Source organism: Calypte anna, chromosome 17 (genome assembly GCF_003957555.1).
Source record: "Calypte anna isolate BGI_N300 chromosome 17, bCalAnn1_v1.p, whole genome shotgun sequence".
In the NCBI taxonomy this organism is placed as follows: domain Eukaryota; kingdom Metazoa; phylum Chordata; class Aves; order Apodiformes; family Trochilidae; genus Calypte; species Calypte anna.
The window spans coordinates 10,184,195-10,194,354 of NC_044262.1; positions in this window are offsets into that span (position 1 = coordinate 10,184,195).

A 10,160-nucleotide genomic window follows, 5' to 3' on the forward strand; every position below is an offset into this window, starting at 1 on the left:
TGTGTTCTGTAAAGAGCTGTGTAAAAACAAGTGGGTGTAAATGACAGAGACCATTCCCCCCCCCCTCCCATGATATCAGTGGAGTTGACCATAATGGAATAAGCAAGATTGGAAATACTTTGATTGTTCTTTTAGGATCAGTTTGTGCTGAGATAGGGATCTGGTTGAGAACAAAGCCAGTTTGCACCCAGGGAAGGAGGGGTTTCAGCTTGTGAGTGCTGCAGTCTTTTGCTGAGATACTTTGATTTGTAGGCTTATGGATGCAAATTAGAGAAGCTTCCATCTGAAGGCCAAAGCTGAAGAAAAACCGTGAGATTATCTCATTATCACATGTTACAGATAATGCAGAGTGAATAAATAATGGGCCACAGTGGTGTGAACTTTAGATGAGCCCTGTGAGAGCCCAAGGCTGTTTCTGCAGGGAAGATGGCATGGCAGCATGTGGCACAAACTGATGTCTGAAGTTTCCTCCCAGCTGTCAGGCTCCCCAGAGTCCTTGTTCTGGGATCTCTCTGCACCCTGGCTCCTCAGTGCCCTGCAGGTCTGAGCTCCAGCTTGTGCTGCAGCCAGAGGGAATTCCTAGGAATTCCCAACCCAGTGCTCTCCTCCCCAGTCCAGCTGCCAACCTGGGGCAGGGTGTGCAGGCTGCTGGATTCCTGGGATGGCTCTGCTGGAGAATTTCTGCAGGAAACATGGTGCAGATGGCCAGGCAAGAGCCCTGCTGCCAGCTGAGCCCAGGCAGGACCTGGTGTGGAGGTTTGGGACTCCTGGGAGGACCTTGCTTCCCCCTGAGGTGGCTGCATCTCAGGACTCGTTGCCATGGTGAGGGATTTTTGGTACCCATGGGTGCTCCCCATCCAGCCTGCTTCATCTCCTGGGTGCTCTTCCTGAGGGATGTGCCTGACCAAAACTCTGGTCCTTTGGTTGAGGTTCCAAAGAAAGTAGAGGTGGATGCTGTGACCGAGTCATAAACTTCTCAGGTTTCAGCCTCTCCTTTGAAATCCCCCACAGGAACTGGGTGCCTGGGCTGAGCTTTGATGTGGATCAGCTTGGAAACAGGAACAGGGATCATGCAATTTACACATGAATAGCAGGTGGTTCTTCCAGGAGTAATTTGGTCAAGGAACAAAGGTTGTGGGTACAAGGAGTCTCATTCTTACCTTTTCCATCACACAGAATTTGACTGCAAGCCAACCACTTTCCAGCATAAATATGACAGCCTGAGGGAGGTTGGGTTTGGGTTTTTTGAGCTCCCCTGGAGCTGGGAAGGTTCCTCTTTGAGGCTGAGAAACCTCTTAACCAAGTGCAGGACTTTGGTAAGGGACCATCCTGCACAGAACTATCACAGGGTATCAAAACCTTGTGTTGGTTACTGACAGGAAGCAATAGATAGAACCTTGCCATCCAGCTTTGGTAAGCCTCACTTTTACATCTCCTTACAATAAACCTATTTTTCCAGCTACTTTTGGCAGTTTTTAAGCAGCAGATCTGCTCCAGGAGGCTCTTGCAGTGGCAGTGGAACAGACCCAGGCTCCCTTGCCATGGTTCATTGCTTTCCCCCCAGCTCTCTGCATCCAGCTGCAGTGGTGCATACCAAGGAAGAAGTCCATGTCCTTCCAGAGCACAAAAAAGCAATGTTTGCCAAATGTTCCTCGAGAGAGACCTTGGGGCCAAGTTGCTTGGAAGACATTGGGAAGTGATTCCCTGCTCTTCTTGTACCAAGGGAGCCAAGTCCCTGCTGTCAGCATCTCAAGTCTGCAAGGGCACCCAAGGATAGAAAAGGAGAAGGTTAAATTATTGAGAGGAGACCTGGATGGGGCTCTGAAGTTCAAAATAAATATATCAAAATAAATAATGATAAATACATCGAAATAAAAAACTGAAGTTCTTGGTCAATGTCAGCACTGGGACACCTTGCAGTGCTGGGGTAGTGTGATCCTATTGGATGGGAGGGAAGGTGTGGTCCCTTTGAAGTCATGCTGGCAAGGAAGAGGAAATCATTTTCAAATTATTTGTTTTATGATGAAATAATTTGAACATTTGAGATCTACACGAGTGGAGCAGCATTTGGCACCTTTATGGCACTTTCCTTTTTAGAGCGTTTTCCAACTAGAGCTAATTAAACCTTACAACATCCCCCAGAGATTGCAGAATAAGATCTTGGTAATCGTTCAGAATTTAAACTTAGTGGGGTTTTTGAGGTTTGTTTTTTTTTTCCTAGGAAAAAAAAAGCTTTCACGATTACTTTGCCAAAATATTTTTTTTTTCAAGGAGCTGAGATTCTAAAACTTTCTCACAAGCTTGAGGGGAGTTGAGCCGCAACTGAGGGGAAAGGAAAGAGGCAGAATAAATGTTGCAGTAAGTATCTGCAAATAATAACCTGGGCTTTCCCCCCCCCTATTTAGTTTAACTGGGAAAACCTGGCATTTTTAATAAAAGGAGGTTTACAAAAAAGAATGATTTGGGCAAAGGTGGAGGTTTTTTCAGTCTCAGCATCAGAGGGAACCCTGAGCAGTGCTCAGAGGTGTGGCTGGTGCTGGTAGCACAGATGGCAAAGCCCTGCACTCAGTGACAGCAAAAGGCTGAGGGATGTGCTCTAGAAATGTGCTTTTTCTATTATTAATGTTACTTTTCAACCCATCTCTTGAGCCTTTGCTATCTCCTAAGGAAGAATTTTTTTTCCCATTCCTGGGGTGAGCTTCTCTCCTTGGTGCCACGGGGCTGGGGCATCACAGGGGGTCCTGAGGTGTCATGGGGGGGTCCTGGGGCATCACAGGGGGTCCTGGGGTGTCATGGGGGGGTCCTGAGACATCATGGGGGGGTCCTGGGGCATCACGGGGGGGTCCTGGGTCTTCATGGGGGGGTCCTGGGGCATCACAGGGGGGTCCTGGGGCATCATGGGGGAGTCCTGGGGCACCACAGGGGGTCCTGGGGTGTCATGGGGGGGTTGTGGGGCATCACGAGGGGGTCCTGGGGCATCATGGGGGGGTCCTGGGTCTTCATGGGGGGGTCCTGGGGCATCACGAGGGGGTCCTGGGGCATCACGGGGGGGGCCTGAAACATCATGGGGGGGTCCTGGGGCATCACAGGGGGTCCTGGGGTGTCACAGGGGGGTCCTGGGGCATCATGGGGGGGTCCTGGGGCATCACAGGGGGTCCTGGGGTGTCATGGGGGGGTCGTGGGGCATCACGGGGGGGTCCTGGGGTGTCACGGGGGGGTCCTGGGTCTTCATGGGGGGGTCCTGGGGCATCACGGGGGGTCCTGGGGTGTCACAGGGGTGTCCTGGGGCGTCACAGGGGGGTCCTGGGGCGTCACAGGGGGGTCCTGGGGCATCACAGGGGGGTCCAGGGCTCCGCAGGGAAGGGCTCAGGGTTCCCCAAAGGCAGGGGCTGTGCCAGCAGACCCAGCTGGTTCCCAGGGTGTGTCCCAAAAGCTGAGCCCTCTGAGTCTGTACAGCTTTAGGATCAGGATCCCCATTTTCTATGGATGCTGGGGACAGGTCCTGACCCACAGGCTGGGAGCAGGGTGGGGGAGAGCCCCCCCCTGCAAGGCTTTACCTGGCTGGGAGCTCATTGTGATTCTTCCCAGGGTTTTCCCAAAGTGCTGACTCGGTTTCTTTCCCTCCTGGGGTGGCAGGGGACAGCATTTACAACCAGTTGTAGAAAATAACAAGGCACGTTTGCTTTCAGGAAGGGTTTTGGCTATTCTGGAGCCTCCAGCAGCCTCAGATAGCGTGCTGTTCAGTGAGGATCTTGCTGGAAAATACCAAGCCTTGTTATCTTTTTGTGTTTTTATTTAGCCAAACAAGGTTTCCATAGCTCTTGGGCAGCTCTGCTGCTGGGGAAGGGGGGGGAAATAAAAGAAAAAAAAAAAAAAAAAAAAAAAAAGAAAGAAAAATCCCCAGCAACTCTGTCATTTCTCCACCTGCCAACTCTCTGCACTAATTTTGTCTTTCTGCTTCAAAGCAGTCATCGTGCCCAGAAAACGTCAGTTCAAAGAGAAGTTTTGTCCGGTAATGAGCCAGGGAAAATTGTTGAGTGTAAGATCTTCTTGTGCAGCCATCAAACCCGTGCTTAGGTGACAGCAGAGCTGGGCTGTCAGGGGCTGCTCTGAGCTCTGCACTGGGGTGGTTTGAAAGGCAGCCTGGGGGGGGGTGTGCTGTGCTGCTCCCCGAGGGGTGGATGAAAGGAGCATCCCTGCATCTCCTGCATCTTTCTCAAGCACTACATTTATCCACTCGGGGGGGAAAAAAAAAACCAACAAAAAACAACAACAAAAAAACCCAAAAAAACCCTCAAAAAAACCAAAAAACAAAACAAAACAAAAAGACCATGTATCTTGCACCAGGGCTGTATCAACCCTTCTCTGAGCTGCTGCATGTGGGGTTCTGGCCAGGTTCTTCCCTGCTGACCTCCCCCCTGTGCTGTGCTGGCTGCAGGATGGCTGCTCCAAAGCCTGGGAAGGTTCCCCAGCTGGGTAAGTGTGCAAAAGGGATTTTGTTCCTCTGCCACCAGCTCTGCTCCTGCCAGCACTCAGCCTTGTGAGCAGCTGGAAGGGCCTCATCCTGACCTTGGATGCACAAGGCTGCAGTCACTAATGCATTTGAAAGCCAACTTTCTCCTGCATGGAAAATTCTGTATGTAACACCAAGAGACAAATACCAAAGTCCTTAGCTGGTTCTTTTCTCTCTCTCTCTTTTTTTTTTTTTTTTTTTTTTTTTTTAATAACAAATTTCTCCCATTGGTCCTGGTGTGAGAGTTTTGCCTGAGTAAGGATGTCAAGATTATGCATGCTAATTAAGTGAACCACCCATCCCTTCAGAGCCTGCTCTCTGCTGGGAATTCCCCTCTGAGTAACTTGCTTCCAGTGAGGAAAGAAGTTGCATGAAAAATTTCCCAGATGGTGAATCCGTTAGAGAAACTCACAATCTGTTTGTGGCCTTTTCAAATAAAAAGAGCACAGGAGACACTGTGGAATGAATTTGGTGTTGTGAACCATTTGCTCAGTAATGGGGAGAATTTAGATGGGCAGTTCAGGAAGGAGATTGAGGTGCTGGAGCAGGTCCAAAGGAGGCAACTGGGCTGGGGAAGGGACTCGAGCACAGATCCTGTGAGGAGAGGCTGAGGGAGCTGGGGGTGTTGAGGCTGGAGAAGAGGAGGCTCAGGGGAGACCTCATCACTCTCTGCAACTCCCTGAAAGGAGGTTGGAGCCAGGGGGGGGTTGGGCTCTTTTCCCAGGCAACTCTCAGCAAGACAAGAGGGCAGGGTCTCAAGTTGTGCCAGGGGAGGTTTAGGTTGGAGATGAGAAAGAATTTCTTTCTGGAGAGGGTGATCAGGCATTGGAATGGGCTGCCCAGGGAAGTAGTGGATTCTCCGTGTCTGGAGATCTTTCCAAAGAGCCTGGATGTGGCACTGAGTGCCATGGGCTGGGAACCACGGGGGGAATGGATCAAGGGTTGGGCTTGATGATCTCTTAGCTCCCTTCCAACCCAGCCAGTTCTATGATTCTATGAAAGAGTTTCTGTTTTTTTCTTTTTTATTTTTTTTCCAGAGGAGTCTTCTCTCCCTGCCCCTAAAAATGAGCAATGGTGTGAAACATAAATTACAGCGACAGGTATTTTAAAAGCCCAGTGTAGGTACTTTAGTGCTGCTTGTTCATTTATTTTGACATCAAGGGTGTCTGAAGCTGCCAGGGGATGGTGGCCTTGTCCACACAAACCTCTGAAGGAACAATTGCTGCAGCTTGAAGGACCCGTTTCTCACTGCCACCATGTCCCACCAGCCTCCTGCCACCACCCCTGGGTCCCAGCCTGTCCCTAATGCTGGGATTTGGGGACAAAGCCAGCCCAGGGCAGTGTGTGTGGGGTGCCAGGCTGGGGAGCACTGCTCTTGTCTGCCAGCCCTGCTGGAAGGGGAGGCTGGGGAGGATTTGGGTCCCTTTTTCATCCATCAGAGCCTGAGACACTGCATGGCTGTCTGCAGCCTGGCTTTGCTGCATCATTGATGCTGCCTGGCCACGTTTCACTTAAAAATCTGAATTTCATAAAAAGCTCCGAGCCAAGAAAAATTCTTCCAAGATGTTTTTTTTTTATTTAAACTTCAAATGAACACAGCTTAGTAGTTTCTTGGAAAGGCATTTGCTTGCAGTTCTGTGCAGTGTGGGCACTGTGACTTCCTCCTTTGCCATGTGAGGCTGACTGCAAAGTGGCTGGTGGCAAACATGAACCCCAAGGTTGTGCAATGCAGCGGGGCTGGGGGTGAGGGGAGCAGTGGGCATGGTTGGAATGGCCCAGACTGGGAACAGGGAGGGTTTGCAGCAGAGCTGGTGGTGAATTCTTAGTGATTTGATCAGCCCACAGCCTTTAATAACCCTGTCCTTACTGCTGAGGGTTACATCAACACGTGCTGTCTCGTTTTTGCCAGGTTTAGGGGAGATTTCTCTGCCACTTGCTGAGCTTCAAGGAGTGAGGGTCCAGTGTGAGCCAGGGTGAGGATTTGGGTGCAGTTCCCCTGTGCTCCTCCAGCCTTTCCTGATGAATTGAGCTGGCAGTGCTGACCTGCCAACAAACCTCCTATTTACTGTGCACCAGAGCATCAGTTGTGACAGATCAACAGGAGAAGGCAGCATTTCACTGGAAGCATTTCATGTCCCCGTGAAGATGCTCTGAGGGGGTACTGGGCAGGTGGGCATCCCAGAATTAGGGGGATTTCTGACACTGGGCTGTCCAAAGCATGCTGCTTTTTGCAGATAGCAGGGGTAGGGGGGTGGTTACCACAGAGATTGTTTGTTTAAACTCTGCCACACGGTGTGAACCCTCTCAGAAGGCAGTGCCTGGTTCTGAGAAAACACAGAGTGATTTTTGTGATCAGTAATAACATGATAGCCACGTGCTGCAGTAAGGGCAAGCAAATTTCATGCTTCAAGGACTCAAACTGCTTACCAGAGAGGGCAGGAGGGGACTGATGCTGCTTTTTCCATTCTTTGGGAACGTTGGGCAGGCATGAAAGGGCTTTTTGGTCTCTTGTTTTAAAGCATCAAGCACCAGCAAAGAACTGAAGGCAGAACCAAGCCCTGAAACTTGGTTATAGCTGTGGGTGAATGTCTGGTTGTGGCAGAGTCAAACTCTCAGCACTTTCAGCGAGGTCAGGATCTCACCTTGTGCTCTTCTCCAACAAAACCACCAGTTCTTGGGGAAATAAATAAAACATTTGAAAGAGATGCTCGGGAGGTCAGGTTGCATGTACAGGTGTCTGTTGCTTTGTGGAGCACAAGAAACATGAGGCCAAATCCTGAAGTCCTACATTTTCCCAGGCTGACTTTGCTCCTGCCTGGCTTGCAACGAAATCCCCTGATGCCCTGGAGAGCAGCATGAGGATGGGAGCATCACAAAGGTGGTTTTCCTGTTCCTGTGTGAACAGCAAGCATAAGGGGTTGAATTCAGTCCGTGTCTGCAAGCTGCACCTCCCAAGGGGGGGCCAGGAGCCCCCCAGCAGAATAAGAAGTGAATAAGTGAATAAGAAGCCAAAGCTGAGCCCTGTTGGAGAAGCCACCCCACTGCTGGGGGTCCCCCTGGGCAATTGCACCCCTCAGCCTCAGCTCCTGCTCTGTGTTGGTTGGCACAGTGCAGTGAAGCCACAAGGGCCAGGTTTGTGCCCAGCCTGCCCGTGACCTTGAACATCTTTTACATCCTTCCAGCACATGAAAGGGGGAAGAAAGTAGGGGTGGGGGCAGTGGTAAGGAGTCAAAACGTTTGTTCAGCAATTGCTGGGTAAAAAAAAAAAAAAAAAAAAAAAAAGGAAAACTTGCTTCAATGTGCAGAGATGCCAATTGAATTTTATTTTGTTTTGGTCTTTTGGAGGCGAGCCAAAAGCAGGATGTTGGGAAGTCTTCAGGAGAGACTGCCTGCCTATTCCATACCAAGCATAACTTTGGATATATTTTTATCAGCAAACCCTGTCCCACGCATCTTGATGCACAAACAGGAGCCCTGGCTGCAGGGCTGCTCTTCCAGAGCCCTTTTCCTGCCCTGGGATCTCAACTCGGAATTGCAGGAGCCTGCAGAGGTATCTTCTTTTTATTACCATTTATTCTTTTTTTTTTTTTTTTTCCCTGCCAGCTGCCAGCTGCTAAGAGGAATAGCAAGTGGTTGATTTGATTGGAGAGGGAATGAAAAACAAGTTGAGCACCCGTTGGGGTCCCTGCTCCTCGGCCTCAGCACGCGGGGAGGTTTCGGTGCTGCGGAGGTTGCAGGGAATTTCGGGAATTACTTTTTGCATTTGATGTGGGGATGAGGCACGTTTCTGCTCTGTCAGCAGAAGGGCCTGTTCTCTCCCTTGCACAATAGAAAGCTGCTGGGTATAAATAGCCTTTCATGCCTGTCACCTCGGTGACTTTAATGGCGATGCCCTGATTTAAGCCCAGCTTCCAGGAGGTGCTTCAGGTGGATGCTGAACACACATTTCAATTAAACGCCTGTTTGTGAGGCTCATGGCAGCACTAACCCCTGCTTCAGCCTTTCCCAGAGCTGGCACTGGCAGGAGGAGGGAGAACTGAGCCCGTTTAGACACTACAACTGTTGCCTTCACAAAGGATCAGTGCTCGCAGCAGGGAGACATCTTAAGAGTGTCTGACAAATATATGTACATTCAGGGACCCTGAGCCTTGAATTCCTAATCTGGTGAAGGGGATTGAACATGACAGAGCTCCACGGAGGACAGAGCCAGCACTTTACCTGCCTGTCTCAGCAGGACTGGCTCAAAGGAGTCCCCGGGATCCTGGAGTGGGAGAGAAGCTGCTGGGGGGGGTGACACACAGGATGGGTGCCCATACCCAGGGGACGGGTCCTCTCTCCTGCCTCCCTTTTTCACCTCCTGCCTGTCCACAGGGAGCTTCCCAGTGCTCACCACATGGCAGCCCCTCTGTCACCAGGGTCACCAAGCCCTGGCTGTTTGGTAGCAATCCTCAAGTGATTTATCTCAGCGTGGGCTGGGGGCAGAATCCCGACCTGAGCCAGGGGAGATCTGAGTGGTGACAGGATGAGCAGGAGCCACCGTGATGGGGTGGTCAGTCCCATCTCCTGCCTGGCTCTGTGTGCCCTCCCTGCAGCCTGGTTGCCCCTTTGTTCCTCAGAAAAGCACCCGAGGTGTCTGTGGGTGCCTTTTGAAAGGCTCATTGGTGCGTTATCCATCAGATCCATATTTACAATCATTCATGAAATTAGGATGTACGTTTCATTCTTCTTTCTTAGAATATTAATGCCTACTCCTGGCTGAAATGCCATATGAATATTCATTAAAAAATCAATCAATTCCCGTGCCAGGAATGATGTCATTTGAGCAATAACTGAAGCAGTAATCGAGCATGCGATGAAAAAACGATGAATGCCATCAGATCTAATGTTTATTGAACTCCATGGGGGTAAATCACAGGAGGTTTTTTTTTCCATGCTTTTGGATGCCTCAACTGCTGCTCCAGTTCCTCCTTCTGCCTGGCACTGGCAAGCCCAGCCCAGCCTGGCCACCTTGGAGCAGGTATCGACCTTTCCATAAAGATGGATGAGTCTGGGGGCTGGGTGGGATGTCACAGGGCTGCAGAGCTCCTGATGAAGAGTGGGTTAGAAATCTGTCTTATAACAATGGGAAACAAAAGCTTTCAAACCTGTTGTGGGAAAGCTGGAAAATCAATTGTCATCTTCCCAATAGATCTGTGGCTGGGGAAGCTCTCATCACATAGAGCATTGTCCTGAGGCACCTGAAGTGATGCCTTCTCTTGAGTTGTCCTGTCCATTTCTAACAGTGGAGCTACCAGGGCAAATGCAGAATAAAGAGGAACAATGAGCTCTGGGAGGGATCATTATTACTCTAAATTTTGTCTAATTGAGACTTTCTCAACAATAGCAAAGGAGCTGGGCCAGTGCAGGGGCTTTGTGGTTCCTGTGATAAAATCAGACCCTGGGTGTGTGGGAAATACGAAGAGTTTTGATTTGGCCTCAGCACCAGGAGTCACTGTGGAAATGGTTTGTGTGTAAAGCACCAACCTTAGAGGAGAGGCCATCTGCAGGAGCTGCTTTTTGCCAGATGTGCCATGTTAAAATCCTGCATCAGCTCTGCAGCACAAATTCCATTTGTTTTGGGGAGCAGTTTGATTGTAACTATACATAT